Source organism: Mobula birostris, chromosome 27, assembly GCF_030028105.1.
Source record: "Mobula birostris isolate sMobBir1 chromosome 27, sMobBir1.hap1, whole genome shotgun sequence".
Classification (NCBI taxonomy): Eukaryota; Metazoa; Chordata; class Chondrichthyes; order Myliobatiformes; family Myliobatidae; genus Mobula; species Mobula birostris.
Window position 1 is genome coordinate 22,370,406 of NC_092396.1, and position 13,985 is coordinate 22,384,390.

General features: G+C 42.4%; 1 long non-coding RNA gene across 1 annotated transcript; it reads right to left on the bottom strand.

The window, feature by feature from the left end:
- Window positions 1-4,657: 4,657 nt before the first annotated feature.
- On the bottom strand, window positions 4,658-13,664 carry LOC140188534 (uncharacterized). Its single transcript, XR_011883321.1, has 3 exons — window positions 13,593-13,664; window positions 7,711-7,873; window positions 4,658-4,777 (listed from the first exon to the last, which is right to left on the bottom strand). It is a non-coding gene; the product is annotated as an uncharacterized lncRNA (long non-coding RNA).
- Between the last annotated feature and the right edge of the window lie 321 nt (window positions 13,665-13,985).

Here is a 13,985-nt window from a genome sequence, read left to right on the forward strand (position 1 = left end):
GACCATGCCAGTTTCTTCCTGGTGCTCCTGTTTCTCCCAAATTCCAAAGATGCACAGTTACGGTTACCGAGTTGTGGGCATGCTATGTCGGTGGAAGCGTGGTGGCTTGTGGGCTGCCCGGCACAACCCACACTGATTTAATTTGGTGCATATGACGTGTTTCACTTGCATGCTTTGATGTACACGTGACAAATAAAGCTAATCTTTATCTTCAGACTCAAAACTGTGGACTATGGTGTAAACTCTAAAATTAAATAAAAATGTTGCCATCTACCATGCCCAAGTTTAGGAACTTCCATCATCATCAGTCTAACAGAGTGAATGATGATGTCAGGGTTGGAAAGAAGGGAGACCGATTAGAACGATTACGATGAATGGAACAACTAAATCAATTGAGATGCTTTGCGGCAAACTAGACAGACAGATAGAGCCAGAGGCTATAAATACCACCGTTAGCAATTGCACAGTTTGAGAGTAATACTTCTATTTTCAGTTGTGCAAATTATCACTTTTTTTCCAGTTTATGCTTTCTAATTTGCACAACATGATTTCAGTAGACTCTAATCTAAGTTTCTGTGTTTGCATGTTTTAAAGTAATGTACACTAACCATTGTTAGAATATTTTCTAAGTGTTATGATAGATATGACTTTGCCAAGAGACTTCTACTTGTTCTCTTACAATAACAAAAGTAAACATTCTCCTAATTTTGCTTCTTTATTTTCTTGAGGCATCTCTCTCGTGGCCTCTCCATTTGGTACAGGGGCTCACTGAGGTCAGAGTCACTTCTGCACGTTCAAGTATGAAATTCAGTTATAGAAGCCAATATGCAGCAACACACACAAAATGCTGGAGGAACTCAGCAGGCCAGGCAGCGTCTATGGAAAAGAGTAAACAGTCGATGTTTCAGACCGAGACCATTACCCAGTTAACATCCTTGCAAGGATTAATGAAGCCACTTGTACTGTAGCAGAAGGCAATTGTAATCACATGGCAAGCAATTACAACAGGCTGAAAATAATTTTTTTAAAAACTTAAGCATAAGTATTTATCATCTTAAGTATTCCCTCAGGATTGAGGATGAGTTGGTTTAATTCTGATTTCGCGGGTTTTGAGGTCGGCTGAGGCCTATATGGGAACTACAGACACTTTCACTTTCGCCCTGATGGGGAGGGTGAGTGGGTATTTTGTGAGGTTATGCATTACTTCAACCAGTTATACAGAGCTTCTCACTGTCACCCTTAATGATCCTCCTCTATTCTGAGCCGGAATGGAAATCCGAGATGGCCAGATGGAAATTAAAGAATCCGCTTCAGAATCAGAACCAGATATAACATGAAATGCGTTGATCTGTGGCCATAGTGCAGTGCAAAGACATAAAGTTACTAGAACTTACAAAATAATAAAAATTGTGAACAAAAAAAGGAGTGGTGTTCATGGGCCTATGGACTGATCAGAAATATAACACAGAAGGGAAGAAGCTGTTCCTAAATCATCGAGTGTGAGGGTTCAGGCTCCTGTACCTCCTCCCTGTTATGGACTATCAAAGTCACTTGTCGCATGTAAATATGGGATTTTTTAAAGCTGTGATGTATTCATTGTAAATATCTGTTTTGCATGGAATGCAGCAGCACCACAATCCCATTGTCCTGAGCAATGGCAATAAAGTTCTGAAATGAATTGAACTGAGTTGACTTTATTTCTCATATCTTTCACATACATGAGTAAAAATCTTTACATTACATCTCCATCTAAATGTGCAATCATAATAATTTGTAATAATTTATAATAAATAGAACAGTCAATGTAATATAGAGTATACTCAAGTCAGCGTGAGTTAATCAGTCTGATGGCCTGGTGGAGGAAGCTGTCCCGGAGCCTGTTGGCCCTGGCTTTTATGCTGTGATACCACTTCCCAGATGGCAGCAGCTGGAATAGATTGTGGCTGGGGTGGTTCGGGCCCCCAATAATCCTACACAACTTTTTACACATCTGTCCTTGTAAATGTCCTGAGTCATGGGAAGTTCACAACTACAGATGTGCTGAGCTGTCCCGTGACTGAGGGAAGTACAGTTCCCATACCAGGCAGTGATGCAGCCAGTCAGGATGCTCTCAGTTGTGCCCCTGTAGAAAGTTCTTGGGATTTGGGTCCCATGCCAAACTTCCTCAAACGTCTATTCTATATTAAAAAAAAGTTAGACATTAAAGCTATTAGGTTTTCTCAAATATTGAGGGATTCAGGGTTTATCTTGGCTTGGGAAAACAAGTGATGAATAATGAATAACTGGTGTTGTAATTAATTATATCAGGGCATGAAATAATGAATGAAAAGTGCCCGGTATCAATATTGGGCGTATCGCTTCAAGGGTCACAAAGAGAACACTTTGCAAATTAATCATTTTGTTGCTGATTATTTTTTAGCTCTCCTATGTTGATATTTACAGGGTCAGAGAGTTCAGAATATGGGCATCACTGGCAAATCATGCATTTATTTCCTGTCCATAATTATTCTCTGAAGGTGTTGGTGAGTAACTTGTTGAATTACCACAGTCCTAATTGCATTTTAATATTCCTACAGTACTGTTAGGAAGGAAATTCTAGGACTTATCAATAACAGCGAAGCACCGGTAATGTATTTCCAAGTCAGGATGCCATGTGATTTGGAGGGACAGCCCTACTCTTTCCCTTTTTGTTAAGTCACATTGGATCAAATGAGATAGAATGGGTAGAGTTAGGAAACTGCAAGGGTCAAAAAGATCCTGATGAGAATTATATACAAGCCTCTGAGTAATATCCAGGAGGTGGAGTAGAAATTACAATTGGAGAGAGCAAAAGTATGTAAGAAAGCAATGAAATGGTGGTCATGTGGAACTTCAATATGCAGTAGGCTGGGAAAATCTGGCTGCCACAGGATCCCAACAGAAGGAATTTTAAAAAATGCCTGCAAGATGGCTTTTTAAAGCATCTTGTGGTTGAGTAAACTAGGGAAAAGGAAATTCTGGATTTGGTCTTGTGCAATGAACCAGATTTAATTAGGAAGCTTAAGGTAAAGGAGCCATTAGGAGGCAGTGATCATAACGTAATAAAATTCACCCTGCAATTTGAGAGGGAGAAGCTAAAATCAGATGTATTGGTATTCCATTTGAGTAAACTTCTATAGTTGTACCATGGAGAGCATCTGACAGGCTGCATCTTGTCTGGTATGGAGGGGCTACTGCACAGGACCAAAAGAAGCTGCAGAAGGTTGTAAATCTAGTCATCTCCATCTTGGGTACTAGCCTACAAAGTACCCAGGACATCTTCAGGGAGCGGTGTTTCAGAAAGGCAGCATCCATATTAAGGACCTCCAGCACCCAGGGCATGCCCTTTTCTCACTGTTACCATCAGGTAGGAGGTACAGAAGCTTGAAGGCACACACTCAGTGATTCAGGAACAGCTTCTTCACCTCTGCCATCCGATCCCTAAATGGACATTGAACCCTTGGCTACTACCTCACTTTTTTGTTAACATATAGTATTTCTGATTTCTGCATTTTTTAATCTATTCAATATATGTATACTATAATTGATTTGCTTGTTTATTTATTATTATTTTTATTTTATTTATTTATTTTTTCTCTGCTAGATTATGTATTGCATTGAACTGCTGCTGCTAAGTTAACAAATTTCACGTCACATGCCGGTGATAGTAAACCTGATTCCGATTCTGAATCTGAAAGGCAACAATAGAGGCATGAGAGAGGAGATGACCAAAGTTGATTTGAAGAGGACCTCATCAGGGATGATGGTAGAGCAGAAATGGCTGGAGCTTTTGGGAATAATTTGAAAGACCCAGGATCATTTCATCCCAAAGAAGAAGAAACATTCTTCTTCTGTAACTGACAAGGGAAGCCAATGGCTGCACAAAGGCTAAAGAGGGGCATGCACAAATTATTGGGGATCTAGAGGACTGGGAAGCTTTTAAAAACAAACAGAAGGCCACTAGAAAAGTAGTAAGAGGAGAACAGGTGAAACATGAAGGTAAACTATCAATAATAAAAAGGAGGATACTGATAGGTTTTTCCAGACATATAAAGAGTAAAAGAGAATCAGGGGTATTTTGTGTCAGTCTACACTACGGAAGAAGTCAGCAACAAGCCAGAAACTTGAGAAATTCGAGAGTGCCAAGGGGCAGAAGTGAGTGTCGTCACGGTTACTGAGGAGAAGGTGCTTGGGACCTAAAAGGCCTAAAGGTGGATAAATCACCTGAACTGGATAACCTATACCCCTAGGTTCTGAAAGAGGTAGATGGAAAGACTGTGGAGGCATTAGTAGTGATCTTTCAAGAATCCCTAGGAATATAAATATATAGTTTACTAAAAGTGGCCATACAGGGTGGTGAAGAAGGCTGGCCTTGATCAGTCAGGGCATGAATTTAGGAGTAGGGACATGATGTTGCAGTTCTTTAAGACATTGGTGAGACCGCACTCGCAGTATTGTGTAGTTTTAGTCATCTTCTTACAAGATGGAGAAGGTGCAGAAGAGATTTACAAGGATGCTTCCTGGACTAGATGGCCTGAGTTGTGAGGAGAGATTGGCCATGATGGACCTTTAATCATAGGAGAATGAATTTAAAGATAAAAGACTGATAAAATAGAAGTTTATAAAAGCATACCTGTTGCCAGTGATGTAGTGGTGTCCACACCAGACTTTGAGCCAAATGGCCCTGGGTTCGAATCCAGCTGGCTCCTTATAAAGCTTTCCATCCATGCTGGGTTGAGCATCAAGCTAGCGACTCGGCCTCGTAAAATCAGAGAAATGTTAAAGGTTGCCACCTGAAGTGCCAAACAAGGTGGGGGGGGGGCTTATAAAAGCATTATGGTATGGATAAAATGGACGGTCACAGTCTTTTCCCCCAGGGTCAGGGAGTCCAAAGCCAGAGCACACAGGTACAAGTGGGGAGAGATGTAAAACAGAACTGAGAGGTAATTCTTTACACAGAGGGTTGTGAGTGGCCAGGATCGAGGTGCCAGAGAAGGGTACACTTGACTGAGGTGGGTGCAAATGCAACAGTTAAGAGACATTTGGACAGTTATGTGGAGGAGAAGGCAAGTCTTGCACCAGAGCCTCAGAGTAGAAGGAAGTCCCTTTAGAACAGAGATAAGGAGGAATTTCTTTAGCCAGAGAGTCATGAATCTGTGGAATTAATTGCCACAGATGGCAGTGGAGGCCAAGTCATTAGGTATATTTAATGGAAGGTTGATAGGTTCTTGATTAGGGGATCAGGAAGCAACTAAAAACCAATAAGGAGAGAAAAGATGAAATCTGACGATAAATTCATCAACAATATAAACGAGGATACCAAGAGTAATCTCAGTTATAGAAAGAGTACAAGAAAGCTGAGTGGATATCAGACAACTGGAAAATTATGCTGGAGACGTAGTAATAACAGATGAACTTAGTAAGTATTTTGCATCAGTCTTCACTGTGGAAGACACTAGCTGCAGGGCAGACATTTGAGAGTGTCAGGGAGTAGAAGTGAGCATGGTTGCTATTACTAAGGAGAAGGTGCTTGGGAATCTGAAAGGTCTGAAGGCAGTTATGTCAGCTGGACCAGACGGACTACACCCCAGGGTCTGAAAGAGGTAACTGAAAAGATTGTAGAGGCATTAGTAATGATCTTCCATGAATCACTAGATTCAAAAGAATGATTCCAGGAATGGTTCCGGAGGACTGGAAAATTCCATTTGTCACTCCACTCTTTAAGAATGGAGGCAGAAGAAAGGAAATTATAGGCCAGTTAGTCTGACCTCAGTAGTTGGGAAGATGTAGAAGTGGATTATTAAGGATGAGATTTCAGGTACTTGGAAGTGCATGATAAACTAGGCCAAAGTCAGCATAGTTTCCTTAAGGGGAAATCTTGCCTGACAAATCTGTTGAAATTCTTTGAGAAAATAACAAACAGGATAGAAAAAGGAGAGTCAGTTGATATCGTTTAATTGGATTTTCAGAAGGCCTCTGACAAGGTGCCACACATGAGGCTGCTTAACAAGATAAATGTCCATGGTATTACTAGAAAGATACTAGCATGGGTAGAAGATAGGCTGACTGGCAGGAAGCAAAGAGTACAAGTAAAAGGAGGCCTTTTCTGGTTGGCTTCCAGTGTCTATTCGTGTTCTGCATGGGGTCAGTGTTGAGGCTGCCTCTTTTCACATTATATGTCAATGATTTGGTTGACAGAATTGGTAGCTCTGGGGCCAAGTTTGCAGAGGATGCAAAACTAGGTGGAAGAGCAGGTAGTATTGAGGAATCAGTGAGACTGCAGAAAGATTTAGACAGATTAGGGGTCTGGACAAAGAAGTGGCAAATAGAAAACAGTGTCGGGAAGTGTATGGTCATACACTTTGATAGAAGGTATAAAAGTGTAGACTATTTTCTAAAAGGGGAGAAAATTCAACAATCAGAGGTGCAAAGGGACTTGGGAAGTCCTCGTGCAGAATTCCTTAAAAGTTAACTTGCAGGTTGAGTTAGTGGTGAGGAAGACAAATGCATTGCTAGCATTCATTTTGAGAGGACTGGAATATATAAACAAGAATGTAATGCTGAGGCTTTATAAGGCATTGAACCGACTGAACTTGGCATATTGCGAGCAGTTTTAGGCCCTTTATCAAAGAAAAAATGTGCTGTCATTGGAGAGGGTCCAGAGGAGATTCAGGAGAATGATCCCAGGAATGAAAGGATTAATGTAAGAGGAGCGTTTGATGGTTCCCTGCCTGTACTCACTGGAGTTTAGAAGAATGAGGAGGGATATCGTTGAGGCCTATTGAATATTGGATGTTCTTAATAGAGTGGAAGTGGAGAGGATGTTTCCTAGAGTGGGGGTGTCTAGGGCCAGAGGGCATGGTCTCAGGGTAGCAAGACGTCCATTTAGAACAGAGATGAGAAGGAATTTATTTTGACAGAGGGTAGTGAATCTGTGGAATTCATTGCCCCAAACAGCTGTGGATTCAAGTCATTGGATATATTTAAAGCAGAGGTTGACAGGTTCTTGCTCAGTCAGAGCTCCAAAGGTTCTGATCCCCATCAGAACCAAGCAGGAGAATGGGGTTGAGAGGGACAATAAATCAGCCATGATGGAATGGTGGAACAGACTCAATGGGCCGAATGGCCTCTTTCAGCTCTTCTTTCTTATGGTCTTATTATTGTATCATAAACAATATAAAAGGCTTTAAATGGAGCAGGGTAAGCAGTAAATCTATGGATATTTTAAACAAACACCTTAAAGTATTGATACAGTCAAGAAGACAGACAGCAAGAACAGAGATGGAAAAGCAAACTTAATAGTGTTTAAGTCATTGAGTCTTCCATGTCCTGATACAGGTTAACAATGAAGCAGACAAACAACTTAAGAAACTGCAGGGCTCCAAAAATCCAATGCACTTCAGCCTATCTGTACAATTCAAGTTGAGGACAGAGATATTATTTAATGTAACTACATTGTTTGAAATGATGCTCAAAAAAATTTATGGAAGAAATCATTTCTGGAATTGAAGTGAAATTGAATATACTGGGAAATAGTTGGTAATCATCCTCTTGGTGTCACAGAGAAAGAGAGAACATAGAACAAAATGTTCCAGAAACTGCAAGATCGGTATCAAGTAGATGATAAATACTGTACTGCAGAATATCCACCTCCGTCTGAAGTAGTGAGAACAAACAATAAAAGAATATTACCACAGTGGACGAGCCCGCTAGTCTGTCCTCCAAGTGCAGCTCTGAAGTTCTCCATGATTAGCAGTACAGTTGGTCCACCTCTTTTACATCCCTATTCATCGTGTCTGAAAAGGTGTTGCCCTGGAATGCTGAGCTACCAGTCTTGAATCTTGAATGTTAGACCCTAAGACAACAATACCATTAAAAAATAGGAGCAGAATCAGGCCATTTGGCCCATCGAGTCTGCTCCACCATTCCATCATGGCTGATGTATTATTCCTCTCAATCCCGTTCACCTGCCTTCTCCCCATAACCTATAACACCATTATTAATCAAGAATCTATCAACACTCACTTTAAATATACCCAGTGACTTGGCTTCACAGCTGTCTGTGGCAATGAATTCCATAGACCTGCCACCATCTAATTAAAGAAATTTCTCCTCATCTCCATCCTTAAGCGATGTCCCTGTATTCTGAAACTGTCCCCTTTGGTTCTAGATTTTCCCCACTATAGGAAACATCCTCTCCACATCCACTCTATCTGGGCCTTTCAATATTCAATATTCCCCCCTCCCTTATTCTTCTAAACTCCAGTGAGTACACCCCAGGGGCATCAAACGCTCCTCATATGTTAACCCCTATGTTAACCCTTTCATCCTCGGGATAATTCTCATGAACTTCCTCTGGAAAACCCCAACATCTTTGCAATAAAGGCAAACTTGCAATGCTCGTGCAGAGTTGCCTGTTTGCCTGTGGAAGCCTGTGCTCTAGGGAGAGTGAACTTTACCAGTGAGTGGGATATTCAATAGTATGAGGATGAGGGGAAGATTTTGAATGTTAGGTATGGCTCTAATTCTGAGCTGTGGTGTCTTGACCAGCGTCAGTGACCAGTGGTGCAGTATAGGATATAGCATTTTTGAAGATGCATTCACTGGTCACCAACCTTGCTGTACTGTATTCAGGCCTTTAGGGCTAATTCCATTTTTTTTTAAATTTCGAGACACAACATGGTAACAGATCCTCCCAGCCCAACAAACCCATGCCACCCTATTACACCAATTGACCAATGAACCTAGTAACACAAAGATCTTGGGAATGTGGCAGGAAACTGAAGCCCCCTGGGGGAAACCCATGCAGTCACGGGGAGAACATACAAACTTGCTGGAGACAGTAGTGGAATTGAACCTGGGTCACTGGCACTGTAACAGTGTTACAATACAACTTCGCTAGATGCCACCAATGATCTGGTCTAATTACTTTTTTGAGCATCTTTCTGGTGGGCCTCCTAACCTTTGCATCATACAGGACATTTCTCCTATTTTTCACTCCTCTAGCTAGGCCTCTAAGTTAAGAGCAGTTACTACCCTCAACCATCAGGCTCTTGAACAAAAGAGGATAACTACACTCATCTATTGAGATGTTCCCACAACCAATGATCTCACTTTAAGGATTCTTTTTTATCTTAAACACAAAATAATCTGCAGATGCTGGGGTCAAAGCAACACTCACAACACGCTGGAGGAACTCAGCAGGTCGGGCAGCATCCGTGGAAAAGATCAGTCGACGTTTCGGGCCGGAGTCCTGACGAAGGGTTCCGGCTCGAAACGTCGACCGATCTTTTCCACGGATGCTGCCCGACCTGCTGAGTTCCTCCAGCGTGTTGTGAGTCTTTTTTATCTTGTTATTCCATGATCTACTAGGTTCTTGAACAAAAGAGGATAACTACTGTAGTAACTTCTACTTTGAAAAAGGCACACTTGACAACTACATGCCAAAGAAACAACTTTATCTCGAACTTCAAAGCCGTTATGTATATATAGCAGCTTTTACAACCCGTACAGCATGGCGGGCACACTACACACAAAACACACTGGAAGTAAAAGGAATGGAAGTAGAACCCTCCTCATTATCCTAATTAGTACTAATTTACTTTTAATAATGCTCACATTACAACAACCACACTCATCTATTGAGATGTTCCCACAACCAATGATTTCACTTTAAGGATTCTTTCTCTTGTTATCTCATGCTCTCGTTATTTATTGCTATTTATTTATATTTGCATTTTCACAGTTTGTTGTCTTCTATGCTCCTGCTCTTTCAGTGATCCTGTTTACAGTTACTGTTCTATAGATTTTTCTGGGTATGCCCGCAGGAAAAAGAATCTCAGCGTTGTAGGGGGGTGACGTGAATGTACTGTGATAATAAATTTTACTTTGAACTTTAATGACTGGGAGAACATGTTGTTAGCTTTTCTGTGGCACTTCTTCGGTCAGACCCACTGAACATCAAAGCACAACTCACTGAATGAGGTACAGACCAGTTTTAGCAGCTCATTCGAGCCTTAACTGGCACTAGTTGCAGTAACGTAAACATTTGATGGTTGAATGAGAGTTAATATAGTTACGTCTGCATGCAACCAAAACATAGTCTCATTTGGAAAGTCTGCCAATTGAAATTACTATAGAGAACATAAATCTAATCACAGAATCTAAGAAATGCATTACTGATTTAGTTAAACGCATGGAATTTTACTTGCATCCTGAAGCTGAGTAGATTGTGGGTCTTATTACACTTTACAGTTCTGCAGTGTTCCATTATGCAAGTATGCCAAACTATGAGTAACTAACTCTTATTCGACCATCAAGCATCTGTGCTTCTGCAGTTGTTGAGTCGTTGCCTGACAGCAGCATGCATAGCTATGTACTAATTCATTCAACAGGAATTTCATCAGCTTGTAAACATTTTAAAATCACGGTATCCTCCGCAACGTGAACTAGTCTGCTACAGCTCCTCTGTAACGGGTCCCTCCTGCCATTAAGAGTTCACTTAGTGCACAAATAGCACTTTTTTTTCAGTTGAAGGGCCTTTACACTCCCAAAAGCAGGTAAGTTACCAGTTATCAAATGATTTGATTCCCTGAGGGAAAGAAAAGAAATTATGATAGAAATCTATTTCCTAGATTTAGTGGCAAAGTTTTAGTTTATCTTTCCACCTTCATCCCAATCCCACTCAATTATACATAAATGGAAGGGAGGATTTCCATGCTTCATGAATTACTGTTTATTTCCTGTTTTCTGTAAGTGCTTACCAAGTGATAAGGACATCAATGGCACTTGGTGCTTTATGGAGTTTTTCAGAGAACTTTGTGATGCTCAACATGTTGTTGTTCAGACACCCAGGCACCGGGATGCTGCAAAGCTTGTTTCTACCCTGCCCACCCTCACCAATCCAAGAGATACTTGTTGAGTTCATGTCCCAATATTGACTGAAAAAAATACTGATTCCCATTTGTTTTCGTTAACCAGGAGGAAGTTCTAAAACAGCAAAGCCTTATGGACTCCACAGGGTCCTAGTTAAAGATTAAAGTCTGTCACGAGCCTTGTGGCCCATCAGTTGGTTTAATATGCCGGTTTTCACGGCGTGAAGCAATTGAGAGTACGAGACTGCCCCCCCAGATAGAACGCCAGTCTATCGTGAGGTTAACCCCCAGCATTTTTGCCGGTACCCATTCTCAGCTGGGTAGACTGGAGCATTGTGTGGTTAAGTGCCTCGCTCAAGGACACACACGTACCTCGGCCGAGGCTTGAACCCACAGCCTTCAGATTGCTAGTCCAACGCCCTAACCACTTGGCCACGCGCCACACACAGGGTCCTAGTGCCCCATGCAATTCTTTAAATTGGAACATCAAAATAGTTCAAACCAGGGAGAAGTGTGTGCACTTTCAGAAAGAGCACAGCAATTTGCACCGTGCTTGTAAGGAGTCTGTACATTCTCCCTGTGACTGTCTGGGTCTCCTCCGAGTGCTCCGGTTTCCTGCCACAGTCCAAAGACAGATGTACTGGTTGGTAGGTTAACTGGTCATTGCAAATTGTCCGGTGATTAGGGTTAAATCGGGGCTTGCTGGGTGATGTGGTTCAGAGGGATGGAAAGGCCTATTCCACACTGTATGTCAGTAAATAAATAAATATGGGAAGGAGTACCAGAGACACAGTAAAGGTATCAGCAATTGATCCAATGAAAGAAACAGCAAGAGACAGGGAGAGGGCATCAAAGGAGCTGGTACTGTCTCACACTCTTTGAATTTGTAAGGCTGCGAATATTTTAAATTCTTGTCCTTCAACAAACAATGATATTTGAGTCTTTATATGTGACATTATTTGATGAAGTTTAATGAAAACAACATATAATTTTCACCACAAGTCCTTGTAAAAATGTTGTATCCCTCAGGACTGAAAGGACTAGGCACCTATTTCAACAGCCATGTTTAACCTCCTGGCAGACGAGGAGAATTAGAAAGAGTTCATGAAACTGCCTCTGAAAACTGTCTTTTGCAACCATGAACACAAAATAATCTGCAGATGCTGGGGTCAAAGCAACACTCACAACACGCTGGAGGAACTCAGCAGGTCGGGCAGCATCCGTGGAAACAATCAGTCAACGTTTCGGGCCGGAACCCTTCATCAGGACTGTAGAGGGAAGGGGCAGAGGCCCTATAAAGAAGGTGGGGGGGAGTGGGAAGGAGAAGGCTGGTAGGTTCCAGGTGAAAAACCAGTAAGGGGAAAGATAAAGGGCTGGGGGAAGGGAAGCAGGGAGGTGATAGGCAGGAAAGGTGAAGAAGGAAAAGGGGAAAACACAATGGGTAGTAGAGGGAGGGGGAACCATGAGGGAGGTGATAGGCAGCTGGGGGAGGGGGCAGAGTGAAATAGGGATAGGGGAAGGGATGGGGAGGGAATTACCGGAAGTTGGCGAATTCTATGTTCATACCAAGGGGCTGGAGACTACCTAGACGGTATATGACTAGGTAGTCTCCAGCCCCTTGGTATGGACATAGAATTCTCCAACTTCCAGTAATTCCCCCCCCCATCCCTAATTCACTCTGCCCCCTCCCCCAGCTGCCTATCACCTCCCTCATTGTTCCGCCTCCTTCTACTACCCATTGTGTTTTCCCCTATTCCTTCTTCACCTTTCCTGCGTCATAGTGGGTGATGAAGCTTTGAAAGATCATCGTGAGAAGATCAGAAACTCAAAACAGCCCTTAAAAGTCAATGAGATAAATAAACAAATAATCCATTGTTTATGGAAGCAGCAAGTGTTCTTCTGATTTTCATTAAACAGATCTTCTGCATTCAAGATTCCAGTTGATTTGTTGTGTGTACATTGAAGTGTACAGTGATATGCGTGGTCTGTGCTAGCAATCAGCACAGCTGAATGTGTGCTGGAGGCAGCCCATAGGAGTTGCCACACGTTTTGGCACCAACATAGCCTACCCACAATGCTCGGCAGAGCAGCACAGAGCACAACAAGCAATGAAGCAACAGCAGCAAAACAAACCCCATTCCTCGCCCCCACCCACCCTCATACGTAGTCCTTTAACCACAGCACAGGCCTCCAGCGGACTCGGGTCTGGAAACATTCGGTTTCGACCACCCCAGTGAACTCGCAGACTCGGTTCTGGCTTTCTAGATTTCCAGTTCAAACCTTGGGTCTCGATCTTCAACGTCAACCCTACGACATGCTGATCGCCAAACACTGATGGGGTCCTGAGCACTCAGCCTCAGACTCTGGTCTCACCGATTTGCAAAGACTCGTTCCTCCTGCCCACACAGAACTCTGACTCCTGAACTCAGTGACCGACCTGGGGGGTTGCCTCATCCACTCTCTGCCAGCCCGACATCCAGCATCCGACTACAGGTGTCCCACACCCACGTTGCCGACCTGCACATGCAGAGTGAAGACTTTGACTGCTGCCTGCCCTCTAATTCCCCCACATCCCACCAATTCCCTAAACCCTAACCTCACCCGTGCCTCCTCTCTCCCTGTCTCCTCTAAACCATCCTTACAAAAGCCTAACAACAGTTAAATAACAAGTAAAGCTGAGCCACGGCTCAGCGGACTTACCTCATTATAAATGCATCTCTTAAGCGAGACACGCGCCTTTACTCTAAACTTTGGTCTTCGTGGAGTAAAATTTGATCCAACAAACTTCTGGTTCTGAGCTAGGGAAGCCGGCACTAAAGTTGATAGCCAGCAATCATCAGGAAGAGAACACCTGCTCTACTGTAGCGCAACGTCCGATCAGTTAATTATATTCAAATCTACCACCTTTTGATGAATCAGGGTTGCTGTCCCTCAGGTTAATTAACATATATTCCTTGTTCAGCAAAAGTCTTTCTATAGAAATCAATATCGGTGATGAATGACGACTTTACAAATGCCAGCAAATAAATCAGCACCAATAAATTAAATGTTGAAGGATGCCAACTGAGAATAATTAATTTTCAGAACTATGCC